General features: G+C 39.4%; 1 protein-coding gene across 4 annotated transcripts in view; it reads right to left on the bottom strand.

Annotated features, from left to right (window-relative positions):
* Positions 1-23,767, bottom strand: part of SCN9A (sodium voltage-gated channel alpha subunit 9) — a 181,522-nt gene extending 157,755 nt beyond the window's left edge. For all 4 annotated transcript variants that reach the window (XM_056110248.1, XM_056110242.1, XM_056110247.1 and 1 more), the window contains exon 1: positions 23,494-23,767. The gene's annotated coding sequence lies outside the window, so the exon portion shown is untranslated. The remainder of the gene's footprint in view (positions 1-23,493) is intronic.
* Positions 23,768-24,346: the final 579 nt, after the last annotated feature.

Genomic DNA, 24,346 nt, shown 5'->3' on the forward strand with positions numbered 1-24,346 from the left:
ATGCTTCCCCCACCCAGAACTAGTGATCCCTATAAAAAGAAAATAAATTGTATTTATTTGGTTATCCAATTTAGAAGCCTAATGTTAAGTATATCATTTATGGGACAGAGACATAGCAAATGCTCCTTGCATGCAGCCATCTCTAGTTTTATCCCCACCTATGCCTTTGGTTCGTTCCCTCAGCACTGCCAGAACTCAGCACCAGGAGTAGTCCCTGAGGACTACTGGGTATGGACCCCAAACAATTTATGAACTAAATATAACAATGAGTAAACTAAGCCCTTTCTCACTTACTAAAATCTTATCATTATATCCTTCATATTTAATCATATCAATAAATTCTTAAAATTATTACCATTTCCAAAGGTGCATAATTTGGGATTATAAACACCAGTCTAATCATTTCAAAAGGGATTACTTCAAAATTGCGTGTACTAATAAAATTCAGCTGTTTTACAAAAGTTTATATATTTTTGAACAACCACTATTAAAAATAAATGACAATTTTATATTTTAGAGTGTTGACAGGTAGTTAAAATATATTTTGGATTGATAGGGAAAAATACTAAAATATGAAATTACAGCCTGGGCTGGAGCGATAGCACAACGGGTAGGGCAATTGCCTTGCACAGCCTACCCATGTTCAATTCCTCCATCCCTCTCAGAGAGGTTGGCAAGCTACTGAGAGTATCCCGCCCTCGTGGCAGAGCTTGGCAAGCTACCTGTGGCATATTCGATATAAAAACAGTAACAAGAAGTCTCACAATGGAGACGTTACTGGTGCCTGCTAGAGCAAATCAATGAACAATGGGAGGACCGTGCTACAGTGCTACCGCCTCGATATCTATCTAAGTAACATGGTACATTGATGCTAAGTTTGTTTTTTTGGTGTACAAAGTTACTTTACTTTTCCTCTATCACTACCTACGTGTCAAGGACCTTCCTTCCTCCAGTCCTTGAGTAACGTCTAGATATCGTCCCCATCTCTCGCCATCTCCACTTTTCCCCCACCTCTTGGTAGCCTCATTTCTGTAGTCAAAGTCCAAGGGTTTGTAATTATTAGATAGTGTCTATTTCCTATTTTTGTTTCTTCATATACCACATTTATATAAATATTTGCTCTCCCTCTGACTTATTTCACTTTAACATTTTTCTTATTTCACTTCACTTTAACCTCTAGCTTCAATCACATTATGGAAAAATATCTTTAAACATCTTTAAGATAAAAGTTTTCTACAATTTACAAAAAAGTATGGCTTTAAAAAGTATAGTGCTCCTCAAGTTCATAAAAATTAAAGTTTATAATATCAAAAAGTATGTTGTTGGAGGTGAGTAGGATTATTATCAATGATTGCTAGAACCATGTTTGTTTATTTGTTTTAAGAAATATTTTTGTTTTTCTGTCTGGACTACAATCAGCGCTTACTCCTAGCTCGTGCTCTGGGATCTTCCTGGTAAGGTTCAGGGGGTAATATATGGTGCCGCGGATCAAACTTGGGTCAATCACATGCAATGCCAGTGCCTTAATCACGGTATTCTCTCTCTCTCTCTCTGGCCTCAACATATTTACATTTTGTAATTTAAAAAATGCTTTCATTCTATTCTATACATAACATATAAAGAAAAAGGAAAAAAGTATTTCTTAGCTCATATTAAATCTGCTCTCTACTAGCATAATCCCCTCTTGAGGACAAAACCATTACACTTAAATAGCCTCTGGGTCACTAAAGTATGTTATAGAAGAGGTCCTTCACTGTTTTTCAAAAGTATTTTGCGTGCTGCATTTTTATTCTTCAATCATTCATTTATCAATCTCCCATGAAATATCAACATAGATTGGGCTAAAGAGTATGAAAGCTTTGATATCAGGCAGTTGGGTTCCCCGATTATAAGACACAGCTAGCCCTGAGATGCTATGCAAATCTCTCATATGTCTCAGAAGGTTGTCATATCGAATAGAAACTGGTTCTGTAAAGTATCTTTAACAGTGCCTAGGCTAGATAAATGACATAATTATTATACACTTACCCAAAATATATATTGCAAATCATAAGTGATAAACTACCTGGAGGTAAAGAAAAGTAAAACTCTGCAAAAATATTACATGGACAATATATGCAGATAGGTTTTTAAATTTTTCCCTAATATATCCATGTGTTTAACCCAAAATTTTGGTCTATATTAAAAATATAAAAACAGAGCTAGAAAGACAGTACAACAGGCAGGGCATCTGCCTTGCACACACCTGACTGAGCACTACATATGGTCCCTCCGAACTTCTTCAGTCCAGATGTGATCCCTGAGCATATAGAGACAGGAGTAAACCCTGAGCACTATAGGGTGCGGCCAACAGACAGGTAAGAAAACATGCAGGAAAGGAAAGAAGGTAGGGAGAGGGGAGGGAAAGAAAAAGGAGAGGAGGAAGAGAGAGGAGGGGAGGGAAGTAGAGGGGAGGGCAATGAAGGGGAGAAAGGTGAAGGGAGAAGGAGAAGAGAGAGGAGGGGAGGGGAGGGGTGAGAAGGGAGAGGAAGGGAGGGGAGGATAAAGGCAGAAAGATAGACATACAGTTAAGTTTCTGGTCGTAGAGTGAGAGCTACCTGGATTCAAATCCCATCTCTACAACATTTGAGAGTATGTCCTGCATGAGTTAAACCCCACTAAAACTGGCTTTCTGAATTGGAAAACAAAAGTTTCTAAGCATTATTATTACTAATTATTAATTACTAAATACTAATGATCAACCTCTTTATAAATTTACTTTGCATGCTTAAGATTCTTTTTTTTTAAATTTTTATTAGTGAATCACCAGACTTCAATTTAGTACATTCTAAACAAAAGTGAACATTTCAAAACCAAAACTACACTACTACTTTCTACCAACAGATGGCAATATATGCCACACACAAACCTTTAGCTGCTACCAACATAAAACTTGTTTGTCCGTACAGCACACTGAATCAAGGGTGTATTGTTTTTGTTGTTTTTTTTTTTTTTTTGGCTTCAGTTTTGGTTTGGGGCCAGATCAAAGGTATTCTGAAATGTGTTCACTGTTTTTAAATGGGGATAAAAATTAATAAATCCATGAAGCTTTGTTAAATGCAAACATAAAAGTTTTTAAAGATTTAATAAACCAAGTAACTGGGAGCCAGAGAGATAGTACTAAGATTAAGGATTTGCCTTCATGAGGCTGACCAGGATTTAGTCTCAGGCACAATATATGGTCTTCAGAGTATACCAGGATTGATCCCTGAGAACAGAGCTGGGAATAAGTACAGCTAGACAACTAGGTAAAGCCCCCAAACAAAAACAAAACAAAACTAAACCCCAAAGCATTTGAAATAGTATGGAAACCTATTTCATGACAAAAAATTATTTTTGAATACTTGTGGCCATTATCAAGTACAGTGATAATTTACTTTTAAGATCTGGGGTGTTACATGTTTTTAGAATTTATATTGCCAAAAAGAGATGTGTGTGTGTGTGTGTGTGTGTGTGTCCATGTATGATCCTAAAAAATACTATGCAGATGCAATGAAGAATAAAATTATGCAATTTGCTGCAACTTGGTTGAAACTAAAAGATACCATGTTGAGTGAAGTAAGACAGAAAAAGAAAGACAAGCACCGGATGATTTCACTTATCTATGGTATAAGAACTGAATGAGGAAACGTAATGCAGTAAAGGTGGGATGCCTAGATCACACTTGACCTCAGAGTATAAGGAGAAGGAAAGAAAAGGAAAGAAATCAATGGGGGAAGGAAGAAGATGAGAAAGGGAATTAGTGAGGGAACATGGGTCAGAGCTTTGATTATAGTGGTGATATGGTATAGTGGTACAGCTACACATCCAAAGCACAGGCCCAACAACACTGAAAATATGAGATCAAAGCTGAAACCACAAAACTTCATAATGTGCCCGTCAAGGTGGCAAGTGTGCGGGGAGATGGAATATGGAAACACTGGTGAAGGAAAGTTAACACTGGTGATGGGATTGGTGTTAGAATACTATATGCCTAAAACTCAACTATCAATAGATTTGTGAACCATGATTCTTCAAATTTTTTAAAAAGTTTTAAAGAAGCTCTTAAGTAAAAACTCACGTAGGAATGATAAAGTACTATGGAATAAATTACATGACCTTAAAAACAAGCCTTTGCAGGAATCAGAGCAACAGTTCAGCAGATAAGGCACTTGACTTGCCTGCAGCTGACCTGGGTTGGTTCCCCAGCACCATAAATGGTCCCCTAAGCCTGTCAGCAGTGATTCCTGAGTGCAGAGCCAGGAATAAATCTTGACACCCCTAAATGTGGCTGCAAAACAAAAACAAAAATAAGCCTTTGAAGACAAACATGTTACAGTAAAAAAAGACTTTCTGTGTTGCATGTCTTTCTCTCTTAGAGTTAAGGACTATCATTTTGGCAAGGCATTTAGTAGTTCTGACCTTAACCTGGAAATATAATGAACGCATATAAAAGTGAAAAGTATTCTCTTTCTGAAGTTGTTGCTTTGAAACATTTAAAATGAAAGGTATGACTATTTGTAAAATGAATGAATAATTTCTTATTTTGTACCATTTTGAGACGAGTTCCAGAATTTTATAGTGGACAAACATAAGCTGACAATTGTGGCAAAGATTTGAAATTGGTTAGTGACCACAGACTACCAAGTATGTAGAAAGAAAAGAGAAAATAATTTATACACGTCCTTGAACTTACATACTAGAAAATGTTTGAACAGGATGGTGAGGTGAATAGGCCCCTGTTTCGCCTTCTCCCATCATGAAGAGCCATGGAAATAAGAGCTGCCAAAGATAAATTCTTACACCTGGACTACAACACGCACTTGGAACATTTCTGACGTAATCTGACTTGCTCCATGACCACAGAATATGCTCAGAAAGTCCTTCAAGTGACCCAAAGCCTGCTTTTCAGAGTAATATGCTAGGGAATTTCTGTCTCTCTGCTCACCTACCAGTTATCATCAAATGCCCCAGCCCTCCACCAGATATTCTATAAAACACAACCCTCGCCTTTGTTCAGGACCCAGTCTTTGAATCACAAGCTCTGCTGGGTTCTCCAAGAAATAAACCAAGTTTCAAATTTTCTGAGTAAGGTTCTTTGGTGGCTCTTGGTGACAATTTCTGCAACAAGATAACTTGAATTCTGAGATTAAGGAAGGGTTTAGGGAAAAAGATTATATATTAACTCAATAACAAAAGTGTTTAACTTACATTTCAGGTTTTATTTAATTATGGTTCTAAATATCACATTGTACTATTTATGAACAAAATGTGTCATATCATATTTTTATGACAATACAAGCCATACACAGTGACCTTGAGTTCCCATAAATAGTCACCGTTTTCATCTGTTGGTAGCTACCCAGGGGGAAACGGTACTACCTATGGGACTTAGCCTCCACAAGGACTATCTAATGGAACAAGAAATATTTATGGCACAAAGTTAAATCTTCAAACTTCAGTTCTCAATAGCAAACTCTTCTAAAAATATTCCTAACAAAATTGATTTAAAAATTCGTGGCTTCATTAAATATTAAAGGAAGGGGAGATTTTTTTAATTTGTTTATAAAAAACTAATAGAGTCTAAGAGGTCAAAGTCTTTGATTTACTAGATTGTTAAGGAAGTAAGACAGTCTTTCCTTTTCATTTGTTTATTCATTTAAGCATTCTCCAAGTAAAATATTGTGCTGCTTTGAAGGAAATGAAAACTGTAGCAAGACTGAATTCTTGCTTAAATTAGTCATATCATCTAATATCTGAGATCAAACTATAGAGAGTTTCTGAACCTAATAAACAGCAAGCATGGAATCAGACTCCTAAACTTTACAGGAATAGACTAAACTCAAATGTTATTCAATGGGATTACTCAAAAGGATGAATAGTCCTACTAGAGAATTGGAGAATGTGAATAGATAAAATTCTTTGCACATCAGGAATCCCCTTAATTGCTTGTACACTCTTTCAACAATTCAAGAAGTCCAGCATACAAGAAAAGAAATTATATAAAGATAATTTAAAATGAAGGTAAATGTTGAGAGCAATAAAAATTTGGAGTAGAAAACCAGATCTCTGGAAGCAATGAGTAAAGGGAAGTGGAGGCAGTTAAGACTCTACAAAGTTTAGAAGATTTGAAAAAATTACCAATGAATCTTTGACCTAAACCTAAAAAATCAAAATTACCAAACAATAAAAGGAAAACAAAAGGGAAAAATATTTATTAAGATGTTGAATTTGGTATCTCAGATGTTACCAAAAAAAGAAAAAAAAAGTTGATAAATTGGGTTTCATCAAGCGCAAATTACTTGAGGGGATGTTTTGTTTTTGGACCATGTCCATTGTGCTCAGCAAGGCTTTTTCCTGTCTTTACATTGAAGGATCATTCCAGGCAGGGGTCAAGGGACCATATGTGGTACCAGGGACTGAATCTGGGTAAGCTACATGCAAAGCAAGGATCTTACCAGCTGTACTGTCTGGCACCCACATTAAATTTTTTAGTGTGTGTGCATCAGAGCTCATGATCAGAAAGTGAAAAGTAGATTAGAGAGCAGACAAAATATTTTTAAATCATATAAGATCCACAATACACCCCCCAAAAAAAACTTACAATTCAACGAAGTTTAAACATTTGCAATATTCTAAGTTAAAACCAATTATAGCATCTGTATATTTTTTCTCAGACAGTAATGAGGACTTCCAAGAATATAATCCATCACAGATGGAAAGAAAATATGAAACATTTACATAAAAATCTCAAAAAAACAAAAGTTAGCTTTGCATGGAAATTAGAAAGGTTTCCCAAACATTTACTATATGTCCAGAAGCAAGTCCAGAACAAAAAAGTTTCTTAAAAGGACATACTTCACCTCTTCCCAAATTGTATTTTGTTGCCAGCCTTGGTAGTATTGGTTCAGCTGTATAAACCTTTAGACAGAATTGCATTATTTTTCAAATTAAGAAAAGATCTGCCAAGTGTTGAAATTGGATTACTATCATACTATGCACATAAGTTAACTAAAAATGGATTAACAGTTCATATGGTAGACCTGAATGCAAATCAAGTACATTAAGGAAATAAGGAAAACAGAGGACAAATGTTTCATGATATTGGCATCAGTAATATCTTCAGTGATCAGATTCCATTGGCAAGGAAAAAATAAAGCATATATGAATGGGTTTAAATCTCACTAAAATGTTTTTATGCTGAAAAGAATCTCTAAAGAAAAAAAATCTTAGAAAATGTGAAAAAAGGGCATATGGTGCCGCCAGCAGGTAAAGATTTACCTGTGAGGCGAGTGCATCAGCAGCCTTATGGCACCTTCAGACGTCCAGATACCCCAAAATTGCTGCTGTGCTTTTGGCCAGACCCCAAAGACTTGGAGCAAGGTTTACCAAGAAAGTAAATGGCCAAAAGTTAGGTATGTGGGGGAGACATACCTACAAACCACCTTGGGCTCAGCTATATAATTGGAGGCCTGGCCTCTCTGGTTCCTGATCAAACTGCTTAACGGCCAGGATCCCAGAGACTCAGAAACTAATCTTGAAACCCAACAGCTTTTGGCAGAAATGCGTCCAGTCCCTGCAGTAGGTTACTGGCGCAGAGCCACCCCAGGTGGGAATAGGTTTGGTGCCTTGGCCTGTTCCCCCTGGCAGCCTGGTGGTCACCATCTTCCAGAGGCCACTGGACAGTCAGGTTTGGGCCCACTGTGACGAGACATGTGGGGCCTCACGGGATGGGAGTGTAGCCAGCGCTTTCCTCCCCACTCCTACGAGACCCCGAATCGCCGCCCAGGAATGGCCTCTCTGGCTCCTGATCAAGTTTCTTAATGGCCATGATCCCAGAGACTCAGAAACAAATCTCTAAACCCAATGACTTTTGGCAGAAATATGTCCGGTCCCTGAAGTAGGTTACCAGCGCTGGGCCAACCCAGGTGGGAATAGGCTTTGTGCCTTGGCCTGTTCCCCCTGGCGGCCTGGGTGGCCGCCATCCTCCAGAGGCCACTGGACAATCAGCTCTGGGCCCGCAGTGATGAGATACGTGGGACCTAACAGGATGGGTGTGGAGCCGTGCCTTGCCTCCCCATCCCTAGAAGACCTCGAGTTGCTGCCCGAGAATGACCTCTCTGGCTCCTGATCAAGCTGCTTAATGGCCATGATCCCAGAGACTCAGAAACAAATCTCGGAACCCAGTGGTTTTTGGCAGAAATGTGTCCGGACCCACAGCAGGTTACTGTCGCTGGGCCACCCAGAGGGGAAAGGGTGCTGTCCCTCCGTCTGCTCCCAATAGGCGGCTCAGTGGCTGCCATCCACCAGAGACCATTGGACAGTCAGGTTTGGGCCCACAGTGACGAGACATTTGGGGCCTCATGGGATGGGGGTGGTGCCAGCCCTTTCCTCCCCACCCCAACAAGACCTCAAGTTGCCACTCACAAATGACCTCTCTGGCTCCTGATCAAGCTGCTTAATGGCCATGATCCAAGAGACACAGAAACAAATCTTGAAACCCAGTGGCTTTTGGCAGAAAGGCATCTGGACCCCAAAGTAGGTTACTGTCATGGGGCCACCCCAGGGGGGAAAGGGTATTGTCCCTCCACCTGCTCCCCCTAGTTGGCTCAGTGGCTGCCATCCTCCAGAGGCAACTGGACAGTCAGGTTTTGGCCTTCAGAGATGAGTCATGTGGGGCCTCACAGGATGGGGGTGGAGCTGGCCGTTTCCTCCCTGTCCCAACAAGACCCCGAGTCGCCACCCATGAATGGTGTTTCTAGCTCCTGATCAAGATGCTTAACAGCCATGATCCCAGAGACTCAGGAACAAATCTCAGAACCCAGCAGGTTTTGGCAGAAATACCTCCAGATTTAATGTTAAAATTTTGGAATTTCAAAATTGTGCAGCCACTACTGCAGCCATGAGACATCATATGTTATTCATAACCAGCAATAGAAAACAATTTGTCTACTGTTGCATTTTCAGCAGATCTGAGTGTTGGGGTAAAATCCCAAATAATAATGGTGGATCTGGTGTCAAAATATTGAATAATCAAAGTAGAAAGAGTAATGTGCAAAGCATCTGCTCCACAGGTAGGGGAAGGATGTGGGATGGGGGTATACTGGGTTTTTTGGTGGTGGAGAATGGGCACTGGTGAAGGTATGGGTGTCTCATTGTATGACGGATACCTAAGCCCAAAAGCTTTGTAAGTGCTCTCACGGTGATTCAATAAATAAAATTATAAGAAATGGAAAAAAAATAAATTACAAAAAAGAAAATGTGAAAAAAATTCACACACCATATAACTTACAAAGGGCTAATACCTAAGAAATATAAAGCCATTCACAAGACTCAACAATAACCATCATAACAAATGAACAAAAAATCCTAAACAACAAAACAAACCCATCATAAAAATGGAAAGAGCTCAACAGACTTTTCTTCAAAGGCATTCAGACATTTGTATTTAGTGTTGTATCTACAATGTACCAAATATTGTCCAAGTAGGTGAATTACGTACCCAATAAATACTTGCTGTGTGAATAAAGAAAGAAGAAAGAAAGTTATAGCACAGCGGTAGGGCGTTTGCCTTGCATGCAGCCAACATGGCCAACCCGAGTTCGATTCCTCCGCCCCTCTCGGAGAGACCGGCAAGCTACCGAGAGTATCTCGCCTGCACAGCAATGCCTGGCAAGCTCCCCGTGAGGTATTCAATATGTTACAAACACAGTAACAACAAAGTCTCCAATGGAGACATTACTGGGCCCTCTGGAGCATTAAGTTTCAGGAAACATAAATGATGAGAATAGTAATGCTGAAGCTCCAATAGGTGACCTGGAGCGACTCAACATCCCTTTCACATTGCAGGAATGAATCCAGGTCCTGCCTCTCTACAAACATGAATAGCCTGATGCCAACTCAGATGCCAATACCTGACCTACACATTTTGGAGACCAACCAAATAGGTCCTAATGATTGATCGCCAACCCAATACAGGTCAGTTGAAAATTTAGCTCTAATCTTTCTTTTTTTAACTTTCTGACTGCCATTATACCTCTGAAGTACCTCCAACAACTTACCCTCACTTGCACAAAGGATTTAAGGCATTTCAGTGCATTAACTTGAGTATAACACTGTAGCACTGTCCTCCCGTTCTTCATTGATCAAGCGGGCACCAGTAACATCTCACAAGAAATTGTGAGACTTGTTGTTACTGTTTTTGGCATATCGAATACGTCATGGGTAGATTGCCAGGCTTTGCTGTGTGAGTGAGATACTCTTGGTAGCTTGCCGGGCTCTCCAAGAGGGGCGGAGGAATCAAACCTGGGTCGGCTGCATGCAAGGCAAATGCCCTACCCCTTGTGCCATCACTCTAGCCCAATTTGAGTATATTTTAAAATATTTTCCTTATTTTATGCAAAAAAGAGAAAATATTGCCATTAAGAATTGTGAACTCAAAAGTATGACAGAAAATTAGCAGGAATGATCTTCCTTTAAGGATTTTTTATTACTATTAATTTTATTGAATCACCGTGAGATAGTTATAAGCTTTCATGTTTGGGTTACAATCACACAATGATCAAACACCCATCCCTCCACCAGTGCACATTCCCCACCTCCAATATCCCCTGTACAACCCCCCTTTCCCACCCTCCCTCTGTCTCCATAGCAGATATGATTCCCCATAATCTCTCTCTACTTTTGGGCTTTATAGTTTGCAATACAGACCCTGAGAGATTATCATGCATGGTCCTTTATCAACTTTCTGCACATTCTTTAAGGATGTTTTATTAAGACATTTTACAACTTGAAAGGCGAAAGTTACTATGTACTGGCTAACTCATTCCACCTATAATCATAGAATACATGTTTCCATGAAAAAGGTTTTTTGTTTGTTCTTTGTTTTTATTCTAATGGTCACACTTAGCAGTACTCAGGGCTTACTCCTGCTCTGTGCTCAAGAATCCCTCCTGGCAGGGTTTGGGAGACCCTGTGCATCTGAGTATAAGGCAAGTGATTTTGCCCATTGCACTATTTCTTCAGCCTTTAAAGAGAATTTTTAACAAAAATTGGAGACAACGTTTTGTGGTAAACATGTAATGCTCACTCACCAAAGTGTACTAAGATTGTTGCTGCACATTCCAGTAAACCATTATTACCTTAAAAACAAAAGAAGTCCAGTAAAGAGGTAGCCAATCCACAATCACTAAAACAAACTTAGAAATATCATGAGCAGTATCCCTCTTCTTTCAATTCTTGTCTACCGTTATAAGTCCAATTTCTTTGCCTTGCATGTAGCTGAACAAGGTACAGTCCTCTGCACCAATATGGTCCCCAGAGTCCAGCCACAAGTGATCCCTCAGCGTAGAACCAAGAGTATACCCTGAGCACAACCAGGTATGGCTCAGAAACAAACAAAAAAAGGTTATTTTCCAGTTTGACACCCACATAATGAAACAAAGAACATATTCTAATCATCATTATGCCAAGAAATCAAGGCAGATTAGTACAATGATATCCTTAGAACAGCAAAGCATTCAATCTCTATAAAAAAAAACACAAAAATATATAAAGTATAGATACATTTCCTATAATATATTTATCTTGACCAAAATCTTACTTTTAACACAAATGCACTTAGGAAAAATTAGCATTTAAGTTAAATATTTAGACAATCTTTCTTTTCCTTGTTCTTTTATATTATTATTGTATAGTTTGTATGTTTAATTGCAACTATAAACTTCAAGTGTATACTATGTAGTAAGTTAACCACTATGTGTATAGTATATATGTAAGCCTATTCTTCTGATAAATGCCTTTTTTCCTTTTAAAGGAAAGTATGTTATTCAAGCTTAATAACCATTCTGAATCTTTAAGAAACTTGAGTAACTTTTAAACTTAAGTAACTTTTTGACTTTCAAGCTTTCTTTTTGTGTCTTTTGGTCCATGCCTAGCAATGGTCAGAAGTTATTTCCCTGTGCTTGGGGTTCAAGGATACCAGGGATGAACCCTGGCCTCCCACACAGAAAGCATGTCCACAGATAAGTCTACTGAATTATCTCTCAAGCCCAGCCTTTGTTTTCTTATTCAGAAGATGGTTGTGTATTTTTTTTTGGTTGGGGGGCACATTAGATGGTGCTCAGAGTTAACTTTTGGCTCTGTGCTCAGAGGCCACTGGTAGTACTTTGAGGCCAAAGTAAGTGCTGGGGTTTGCCAGATGCCAAGGCAAGTGCCTTAATGTTTGTACCATCTTTGGGCCTAGTTATAGGAATTTAAACAGATTATTTTCAGGGCCTGGGGTGTTGTATAGCATTAGAGTACTGGACTTGCTTGTATTTGGCCCCTCAGTTCAATTTCCAGCATTGAACAAAAAGAAAAAAGTAAAATTAGCATTTGCAAAGCTGGATTCCGAAAAGGATTCAGTACCATTGACCATATCCACACAATAACCAAGCTCATTGAGGTATCTCGGGAGTTCAAGATGCCGCTCTGTCTAACGTTCATTGATTTAAAGAAGGCCTTTGATTCTGTTGAGACGGAAGCGGTCATGAAAGCCCTAGCCAATCAGGGCGTACAAACTCAATACATCAGGATCCTTCGTGAGCTCTATTGCGGATTCACTACCAAGATCTCACCATTCTACAAAGAAGTAATCATCCATATCAAGAGAGGGGTTCGGCAGGGTGATACCATTTCACCAAAACTCTTCAGTGCCACCCTCGAGAACATCATGCGATGGCTGGAATGGGAAAACATGGGAGTGAAGATAGATGGTCGGCAACTACACCACCTCCGCTTTGCTGATGACATCGTTCTAATAACACCAAACATCAGCCAAGCGGCACAAATGCTTGCGGACTTTGACTGTGAGTGTGGAAAGGTCGGACTACAGCTGAATCTTACGAAGACAATGTTTATGAGAAACAGCCTTGTTCCTGACGCTCCATTCGCTCTCAACGGAACCACCATCTCCGAATGCAACAGTTATATATACTTAGGTCGAGAAATCAACATGATGAATGACCTGGCACCTGAGTTGCGCAGGAGGAAGAGAGCGGCTTGGAATGCCTTCAAGAGCCCTCCCGTTGATCGTCGATTTGCTCGAGCGGGCCCAGTAACGTCTCCATTGGAGACTTTGTTGTTACTGTGTCTGGCATATGGAATACTCTCGGTAGCTTGCCGGGCTCTCCGAGAGGGGTGGAGGAATCGAACTCGGGTCGGCCATGTTGGCCGCTTGTAAGGCGAACGCCCTACCGCTGTGCTATCGCTCCGGCCCCGCAATCGGTTAGCGCGCGGTACTTATACGGCAGTACGTGCAGAGCCTTCAAGAGCATTGAAGAAATAACTAAAAGGACAAAGAACCTCCAGCTACGAGCACATCTCTTTGATTCCACTATTCTTCCTGCATTAACATATGCCTCAGAGACCTGGACCCTACGAAAACAGGATGAGAACACTATTCGGGTCTCTCAAAGAGGAATCGAAAGAACTATGCTTGGAATATCACGATTCACTCAAATGAGAGATAGAATCCGGAGTTCTGATCTTCGTCAACGCTCAAGAATCAGAGACGCTGTCTCATTTGCCAAGACATCAAAAATCAGATGGGCTGGACATGTAATGAGGTTTACAGACAACCGCTGGACTAGAGCCATTACTGATTGGATTCCACGAGACATCAAAAGATCACGTGGACGCCCACCTATAAGATGGTCAGACTTCTTCGTCAAGACCCTAAATGATCGGTTTGAGGCTCTACATGTTCCTAAAACAAACAGATACCATTGGGCTACGCTAGCACGCAACCGGGATGAATGGAGACGTTACTGGCACCCGCTCGAATAAATCAATGAATAACGGGGATTAAGTGATTAAGTGAAGTGATTAGTGTATGTACTATTAGATATAGAGAGCCCTTATCTATGAAGCTATTAAATTACTGTCACTATCAGTACATAACAAAATATAAAATTTCCTATCTATATCTTTTTCCTTATGACAGCATTCCTATTATATATCCATTTTCTATTTTCATGATATTGCCCAGTCCACCTCTTACTTCCTTTTTTTTAAGTGAGGAAGGCTTATGAATTGCTAAAGTAAACAATAAAGTAAAATGCTTCATTTATTATACTTAATTTGAATATTTTCTCTACAGAATTTTTTTGATAACTTATCATCAATGAAAGAAGTGAATGGACATACAGGATAGATAGATCATATCTGCCTATGAAAAATTTAACATTCAACTTCTGATCACAGAAAAAAATCTGATTTTATATGTAATGGAGAATTTTCATAATACTCTCTTTTTAAAATTTTCCTATGAAAAGGAAGAATAGCTGTTATAAGTGAGTATATCCACAGACCTACTCTCCATTCATGTAGAATTTGGAAAGATCAGGTGCGAAATATTAAAAAAAATGGAGTAGTTAACAAATTTCTGATTTTTAATTCTTTCCATGTTTTCCTACAAATGAATTTTTTAAGATATGCTTCATTGAAAATATTTTAATAAGCTAATTGAATATTTTATTTCAAATAGATGGTTTTGAATTAAAAAGACGTATAACTGTATCTTTAATAATAGTAAAAAAGCGACTTTCTGACCCTGTGTCAGTCTGTCTTCACTGATGCAACTCAATGCGGGGCAGATTGACTTTCCCTCCTAGCTCCAACAAAGCTCCAGAAGCCGAAAACCTCCAGAACAAAGTAGCTGCCATGCTCACGGCCACTCTCCACAGGCTTGGATGAGACTTACCCCTGAGTGAACCTGCAGAAAAATCCAAGTATGTGGGACTCGTGACTGAAATCTCCAAGCTCGTTTGGAGCGGGAATGGGCCTATCCACCTACCACCCATCTCCCAAGTTTACAAGTAGCTTGGTTGTCACGTCCACAAAACTGCCCCTGGCGCCATATAATCTTATCAAAAGCCATGATCCAGAGACTCCAAAATAAAACTCCCAGAAGAGAGCATCATAGGCGTCATCCATGAGTGAATCTGCACTACAATTTTATTCTAAATTTTAGAATTCCTAGAACAAACTCACATACTCTATACCACTGTTGTACCAAAAGTAGCCCATAACATTTGATTGACTTTAAAAAACATGTTAATAATCTCTTATACAATGGCTTACTGGCTCCAAGATAAAATATAACAATCTCCAAAAACTTTCCTCTAAGAAAACTTTCTTGGACCATTTTTAGTGAATTATTCATAACACTGCACTGTAGCAATGTCCTCTCTTTGTTCATAGATTTGCTCGAGTGGGCACCAGTAACGTCTCCATTGTGAGACTTCTTGTTACTGTGTTTGGCATATCAAATACATCATGGGTAGCTTGCCAGGCTTTACCGTGAGGGGGAGATACTCTCAGTAGCTTGCCAGACTCTCCAAGAGGGGCAGAGGAATCGAACCTGTGCTGACCAGGTCAGCCACATGCAAAGCAAATGCCCTATTGCTGTGCTATCGCTCAAGCAATTCTAAATTAACAGTTTCAGTTCTGCTTCGGGAGGTACATTTTGGGATTTGGGGTGAAAATATTTGAAATATGATGGTGGGATTGGTGCTTGAATGTTAAATGTAAAGATTTACTGTGAACAACTTTATACAAATAAAATTTAAATATAGTAAAGAAGAAGCTACATTATTCAATCCCATCTGAGTGGAATTAAAAGTAACAATTATTTTAGATGCTATACCATTTATATAGTCAAAACATAATCAGAATGTGCACTGTGATTATGTTAAGATTACATTTTAGAATGTCTAGTCAACTTTATCAAAAACCTTTAGTACGTGGGATACACTAAAGTCAATGTTCTGAGTATCTATATTAAACCTAATTTGTACACGAACCTCTAGAAGTAGACACTACCACCTCTATAAATAATGAAATTGTACCTTAGGAGTTAAAGTGTTGACCAAGACAACTTGTTGAGAAAGAGACACATTTAGAAAAGTCATTTTCCATTCCCCTAATGGAAACACAAACCAGTTCCTCTGTTCTTTGAACATGAATATGTTATGATGATTGCTATATATTGAGGTAATGTCATATCCATTTTCAAAAGATCTTCTTTGCATAGCCATTCCAAAATTTCTTTTCTGAAATTCTTTCAGATGATCTCAGGGGATTCTGGAATCTTGTTTCCAGCTGACCCCTGAGATGTCATTTCCTTTCCCTCTCTCAGAATCACCATGATCCTTGTGTGCCCAGGCAACAAGAAAATGTATAGTGTTCAGGGGCGAGAGGTGATGAGGAATTATATATTCAATATAGCTTGGTTCCAAAATATTTTAAAGAAATTTTTTGTTTTGTTTTGTTTTTAATACCATCACCAGAGAAAGTAAACAAGAAGATATTCTATTTATCTTATTTAAATGTACATATTGTTCATAAGTTACCCTTAAAATTTACAAAATTATAAAAATCTCATGTACCAGCCATTTGATTAGAAAGAATAATCATTTAGTGGAATTTAAATCAATATATTAGAAGCTATTTCATTATCATTTAACTTTTACTTTCGTGGCTTTGCTTTCTGTACAGATTTTAATGTCTACATTTACTTCTTTTTTAAAAATCTAAATTACAGGCCTCCAAGGAAATAATATTTTTTTAAAAAATGACTTAATCTTACAAGGCATATAGCTTATGATTATTTGTGAAAGTTTACAGATACTACATCCAGCAAGTCACCCCTATTTTTCAAAAAATACCAGATGACATAAGGAATCTAGTTATGCATAGAACACATAGATTTCATCTGGATCTTATTTGATTTCATTTAAAATTTGTATGGAGGTTCTATAGTGGAAAGATATAGCTAAATATATAAACCACAGAGTCAACAAAACATTAGATCCAAACTTCAACAATCAAATTTAAAAATCAAAGTTGCAGGCTGTGGAGAGTGGGTAGGCAGAAATCTGGGGACACTGGTGGAGGGGTGTTGACACTGATGGTGGAATTGGTGCCTAACACTCAACTATGATAACTTTGTAAATAAGTGTGCTTTCATAAAATAAAAATAATACATTTTTTAAAAATCTATGCACAGTGTACAGGGCATTTGCCTTGCATGCAGCCGATCTGGGTTCAATTCCCAGCATCCCATATGGTTCCCCGAGTACCGTCAGGAGTAATTCCTAAGTGCACAAGCCAGGATAACCCCTGTGCATCGCCGGGTATGACCCAAAAAGCAAAGAAAAAAAAACTATGTAGAAATGTCTCAGTTAATCTACCTAAGTTTAGTAATTTTTAAGAGGTTCAATTTTCCAATTATTGTACTAATAGTTTGATTTGATAGTTGAAAAAAATTTGCATTACCGTCACTAAACATAAATATGGATATATATTCACATATGTGTATATATACCATATATATGTATGTATGTGGATATATAGAGGAAGATAGATAGATATATTTAGGAAATGTGGTATAAGAGAGCAAAGAGGAATAAGATGCATTCATTGCAGATAGGAAATGTCCACTTGTAAGAATGCTATCTAGTAAATGTACTCACTCCTAAATTTCTAAGCAAGCAATCACAGATGCAATTAAAGTATTACTGTATTTTTGATAAATGATTCAGAGAGCATTATGAAAAATCCAAGGAAACATTTCAAAGAAAGTCATGATCAATAATGGCAATCTCTCAAACACATGACTAAACAAAAGGAAATCATAATAAAACAAAGTAGAGACATTTTAACAATGGTTTATGATGTTTTTGATCCCTGTTTTATAACTTTAAAAATCCAAAAATATCTTTTAGTAAGAATCTATAATATTATATTTTTATTTAAAATACAGTGGTTATTTTAAAACAGTCATTCCCCAAGTGAGCAATAATGCCCTTCTGGGGATGCCAGAATGATCCAGAGGTGATGAGTAGTAGCCTCAGATGCAAATAAAGATGGTGGGCATAATAATTTTGGGTACCCCTGATTTAAGCAGTAAATAACTCTTCTCTCAGAAGAATTAAAAAGATATAAAATAGTTCCAGTCTATATAGATTTTCAGCTCCTGTCTGTGGCAGATTACATTTACTAGTATGGTTTAAGGCTTTCCCTCTTTCTGCCTCTTCCTGATCTGGCATCTTTCCTCACCACCTTCCTAACTTCATTCCCCTTTTTGCTGCCAAGAGCTGATGGCTTACCATATTGCCTATGGTCATTTCCTTCCAATAAGCAGAGAGGAAGAGTTAAGTTAAACATTCAATGAATAAATTTCATTTTGCAAGATGGCAGGACACCAAAAATGGTCTCTCATATTCTAACAGGTAGTCTATCCATATTCTATGAGTGCTCACCCATAAATCCTCATGCAAAACTATTTTATACAAACTTACACTATCCATTTTATTATGTTGCCATCTTAAGTGATATTCTGACACCACCTAAAGAAAAAAGCTGTAAAATATTTGTGAAAAATAAGTTAAAATAGAATGATGTATAATTATTGCATAAATTATACTCTACCACATAGTAACCAACCCATTCAGTCACCTTAGTAGCAAATGTACCAGAATCCCATGTAATAATTCATAAAACAGTTTGAGAAACAGATTGCCAATTCTTATTAGTGAAAAAATATGAGTCAACAAAAACTATTCATTGAAGCTGCTTCCAAAACTGAAAGCTAAATTTCCATCAAATGTTAATAGTGAAGTTACTAATTTTTGCTGTCTTTAAGTGTAGTTTTAAAGAAGAGGAACTATTGCTGCATGAAGTCTATATATATATGTGTGCATAACAATTCTAGTATTAATATGACATCATCATTAACAAATAAGAAATTTGAGTCCATCCGACCCTGATCCCAAAATAACAATAGATCATGAATTAGTCAGGTTCTTTCTGAGCCTTCCACAGTTCACAGTTAGGGTCTGAAAAATAATTGCCCATTAAATTTGAAATAAACACTAATTTGAATAACAGCACCTGATCTATGACTTCAGCCTCCTTTGACCACTTTTTGTAAGACAATTCAGTAAGCTCATAGTTATTATAAAACAATATTGTGAACTTAGCCATTACTGAGTGACTCTCAACTTCTTGGTAAAATATACAAATTTGAACATTAAGATTACCATTTTTTATTAAGAGTCAGACTTACTAAGGGCCAGAGAGGTAGTATAAGTCAAGCCACTTGCCTTGAACACTGCTGACCACAGTTGAAGTTCTGGCATGCTTAAGGTCTCCAAGCACAGAGCCAGGAATAGCCGCTGAGCTGTGCTGTGTGATCCATCATTCCCCTTCACTGCCTCCACTCCCCAACCTACACAAAGTCACTCCTACTAAAGTTGGACTAGCCTATGCACTCTAATTTTTGTGGAGAGGTTTGGGGTTTTTTGGGTTTGTATTTTTTGTTTGAGGATCATAGTCAGCAATGTTCAGGGGCTACTCCCTACTCAGTGCTGAGGTGTCATACCTGGCGTATTTAGGGGAGCATGCAGTGCCAGAGACTGAATCTGGACCCCTAATAGGCAAAGCGTGCATTTAGTCAATTAAACTATGTCTGCAGCCTTCTAATTCTAAAATGTGTTTCATAATTTAGCTCTGGTGACCTTTCTAAGAATGCACTTTTTTTTCTTTCTTTTTTTTTTTTTTTTGGTGGCCATGCAGAGTGGTGCTGGGGGATACTCTCAGTTCTATACTCTGGGGACAATTTGGTGCAGGAAATAGAACTTGGACCTGCCATGTACATAAGCAAAGAATGTGCTCAGCCCATGGAGCTTTCTCAGCCATAAGAATGCATTATTGTGCATTTCCTTTTGAACATAGCATTGCCTGCACTACTAAATGTGTATTTCAGTTTATTTCATCAAAATCATAAAACCAGGATTATAAATAAACCAGAGGCTCAACAAATATATAAAAAAAAAACCAAGCTGAATCAGAGAATACATCTATTTCCTGGGCTGACATTTTCTTATTGTAATAGAAATCATATATTGGTAATAGATGTTAACTAGACGCTGTGGTGATAATCTAATGAACAAATACTAGTAATCATGCTGTATAAAGTTAAAAATCATTAGATCTCCACTAATTAAAAATATCCTGTCTTTCTACTTTAGTATTTTCATAGATAGCTAGTAGCCCACTTACGACTTCTTGCCAGGCTGAGTCAACATTAAAGTTGATGACTGTCCACTTAGGCCATTCTACATGCAAATTCACTAATACCTACCTGAACTAGCAGTTAATCTGAAGACAACATATGAGGTACCAAGATAGAGGTTAATAGGTAATACTCTATGTTTAAACAATTGATCAAGAATGATGTCTCTTTGAAAAAGAACTTTGAGCATAAGCAAGCAACCTTTCAAACACTGCACTGCGAGCAGCATGTGAAAATGCAAAATGAAGTGAAATAACTGCCAGCACCAAAAGACCCTGAGGGTCTGAGGCTTATAAATGAGGGGATGATGTGGTGCAGTGAGATGGTAAGAAAGGATCAAGATCAGAATGGCATTATGATAAACGGATTGTTGATGCTGCACTTATGTGGGTCTTATTTTTCTCCCTATGTCATTATGAGACAATAAATGTTCTTAGGCACAGAAGACATATATCTGATAAATGCAACCAAACACTGATACATTTGAGTAAAAGAACTATAGCCCTATCCATGGAAAGAAGCTTAATATAAGTGGGGATGAAGGGAGTGCACTTAGAACAGAGAAGGGACCACTATGACACTGATAATTGGAAATCACTCTGAACAAGACAGACCTGAGTGCTGAAAGGAGGTAAAATGATATATGCATGATGCCCTTTAGGTAACAGTATTTCAAACCACAATACTGACGAAAATACTGCCTCAATGTAAAAAAAAAATGGAAAGAGGGAGGGAGAGGATGAGGGAAGGAAGGAAAAGGAGGGAGGGAGAGAGAGGAATGGAGGAAGAGAGAGAGAGGAAATAAGTGAAGAAAAAATGCCTGTCACAGAGGCAGACTGGAGGGGTGGGGCAGGAAGGAAACTGGGGACACTGGTGGTAGAAAATGTACACTGGTGAAAGGGCTGGGTGATAAAACACTGTATGACTGAAACTCAATCATGAACACCTTTGTAACTGTGTCTCATGGTGACTCAATAAAAATTAAAATTTAAAACAACAACAGCAACAACAAAACCCTCATAGGCCTAAATAGGAACTGGAGAGAGATGAAATGCTATCCAGAGGAAAAGCACAATCAATACTGGGTGGATGGCAGAAACATCAGTTTACACCGCATTTTCCCACAGGGGACCATATGTATATTCTAAAACAGGGCCTCTGGATATTCTAAGGAGGGTACAGGTAAAAATCAGGTAAATTAGGAGCCAATTGGTAGGATAGGGGTAGGGGGGCAGTCATTCTCAGGAAACAAGGTGAGAAGGGATGCATGAAATTAATTTAAATGACAAAGATCGGGCAAAGAATTCTGAGATAGAGTTTTTTTGGGGGGGGGGAAATCATCATATCACCATTGTGACATTTAGTATGATCTATTTATAGTCACAGACCTTTAAACTACTTTACAGGGGCATGCCTTGTCTTAGAAAAATATCCACATAAATCTTTTTAGTTTCACGCTCTTTCATATATATACCAGGAGAAGAAATTAAGTAAATATAACTTACCATTCATGTGCAACACAAGATTCTGTGCCCCTGCACCCCACCCTGCCAGAGAAAGTGTGTTGGTCATAGTACGTTAAATAGGACAACACTAATTGCACATCTAAACTTCTTTTCTTTGCTGGCAAAACTCATCAGCAACAGGTAGCAAAAAATATAGGAGGGCTCCCATGATTCTCTGTGAGCACTGGAAGACACCAGAGGCACACAGGGATGTTTTTGGCAGAAAGCCTGGCCTGACTCATGTTTCCTTTGCAGAAGTATCAGGTACCCTGTGAGCACTGCCTGCAACGTAGGAATCCTACAATATGGTATACCTGCTTCTGAAAAATATAGAGCCAGCTCAGGATACAGTGGTACATTTCTGAAGGAATCATCCAAAAGAGGCATTTCAAATGTGTACAATCTTAACGATCAGAAACTATCTTAAGCAAAATAATTAGCAGTGGTTTAGAGGAAAACTCTTCCATGATAGCAAAGATCATACTTTGTCTAGCATTTTGCCATAAATAAGTTATTCTAGCAACCAAAATTACTTACACAGATAAAAATTAAAAGTGACTTTCAAACAAATAGATTTTTAAAATTCTACTTCCCATAGTTTATAAGTGAATTATACTTTAAAATTTAAGAGTATTGGGAAAGGAATGTAAAAACTTGTCATAACATGGCAATTAAATAATAGATTTGAATTGCAGATTTTATATATATATGTGTGTGCATATCTTATTGATATTAAAGCAAAACTTGTAAAACATTTTTAATTCAAAAAATGAAGAAGGGAAGGAGAAAGGAAGGAAGGAAGGAAGGAAGGAAGGAAGGAAGGAAGGAAAGAAGAATGGAAGGAAGGAATTGTCCTATCCACAGAGGAGGGGGAATAGAAAAGACCATGTTTTTGTTAAGAACAAAACATCAACCAGCATCAATGAGAGACAAAAATGCATGCTTATGTTGATTTCATCTTTACTGCAGAGAACTTTAAAAAATTCCCTTAAGCTTTACTCATATAAAATTTGCTCTTAGCTTCTGAGGATATATAAATTGCTATTAATGCAGCAACTTTAAAAACACAAACAGCAAAACAAATTAGCAAAATGATTAATGTTTATTATAGTCACAAAAGTTGACACCCAAGTGTCTAGCAGTAACCCTGTGTTTCTCTTTAAATCTTTAAATCTACAGGTAATGAAAATAGCTTTTCCAAGACTAAACGAGCTTCGGCTGAAGTCGATCAAAAGTTGACATGATTTTGAATCTGAACCTATTTCACCCTAACATTTTTACTCATTAAAAAAAATAATAAACAAATAATAAAGCTTTCTAGAGAAATGCTGCTCCGCAGCCTTAATTGTTTGTGCCGTGTGCTCCTTGGGGCGCGGCGCCTCTTCGCGGTGCCCACCAGCAGTCTCAGGTCTGCTGGGCACACCCTCGGCTTTAGCGCTGCCAAACACACCACGCGCTTTTTGCTAGTCAACAAAATGACCAGAACTCCTCCAACACCTCTGCCCGTTTAGCCAGAAAGAATCGACACTCAACCGTCAGATATAGCAGCCTCCCCAGGCACATTTTCTCAACCTTGGCAGCAAACCAACTCACACCTTCCCAGCCCTCCCAGGACCGGCCTGCAATAGAAATAGTTGGTTGTCCAGCTTCTCTGGCACCAATTACCGAGATAAGCCTGCTCCGAATTCCCCTCCCCCCCATATTCTGCAAAAGTGGCGTGAACACCAGGGTGAGGCAAATGCTGGAGGTGTGAAAGCCCAGGTGGGTGTGGCGCGGACGGGGCGCGCTCGAGACGCGCTGGTGGCTTTTGGTGTGGCCGCCGCCCAGCAGCAAAAGAGAAAAGGCACTTACTTGCAGCCTAGCCCGCCGTTCATGCCCACCCCGCGCACCCGCACACTCTGGCCCCGGGGGACGGGCGCGGGCTTCGGGGACCCCTTCCTCTCTCCCGGCTTCTCTCTCCCCCGGCGTTCTCACTCTGCCGCTGCTTTCTCTCTCTTTGCTTTGAGCTCCTGTTGCTCCACGGCCGCCGGCCACTCCCAGCCGCGCGCGACCCCAGCGAGCTTGGTCCCAGGCAGCGCAGCCGGCGCGGTTGGGGAAAGCAGACGCTGGGCACGCGAGCCTGGGAGTCGGCCTGCACCGAGCCTGCGCCCCTCCTCCCGGGGCGCGCCCAGGGATGCTGAGCTCCGCCCTCCGGCGCTGCGGAGCCCCGGGTACTCCCTGCACCCCGCCCTCCACGCCGGGTCCCCACCCTCCCACCTTCCTCCCTCCAGGGGCCCCGAGGTGGCGGGGCGGCGGGCTTCCACCGAGCGCTTGGAGCAGGCGAAGGAAGGGGTCCCGACCACCAGCTTGTTGGGACAATGCCCTCGGGTCGGATGTGTATGTGTCTCCAAGAGCCCTTTTCTCATCTCCTCCCGGCCCCATCACCCCTTCCTCGCTTCCTGGCTGAGCAGAATCCAATTGCCAACAATTTCCGAGAAGCCACTAGTGTGGCTTGGTGGGGAGCGGGTACAGAACGCTGAGCAGGGGAGGTGGAGACCTCTGGCAAAGGCTTGGCCTCCTGAGACCCAGGCTCAGAGGATTTGAGACTGAGAATCATCGGTTCTTGCCTCCCGGGCTTTCCCCCAGGAGATTGCGGCGGTGCCGCTCAAGTGCCATCTCTAGGCGGAGATTTTTTCTTCTTCTTCTTCTTCTTGGTATAGTAGAT

Source organism: Sorex fumeus, unplaced genomic scaffold (assembly GCF_029834395.1).
Source record: "Sorex fumeus unplaced genomic scaffold, SorFum_2.1 ptg000009l, whole genome shotgun sequence".
Taxonomy (NCBI): Eukaryota; Metazoa; Chordata; class Mammalia; order Eulipotyphla; family Soricidae; genus Sorex; species Sorex fumeus.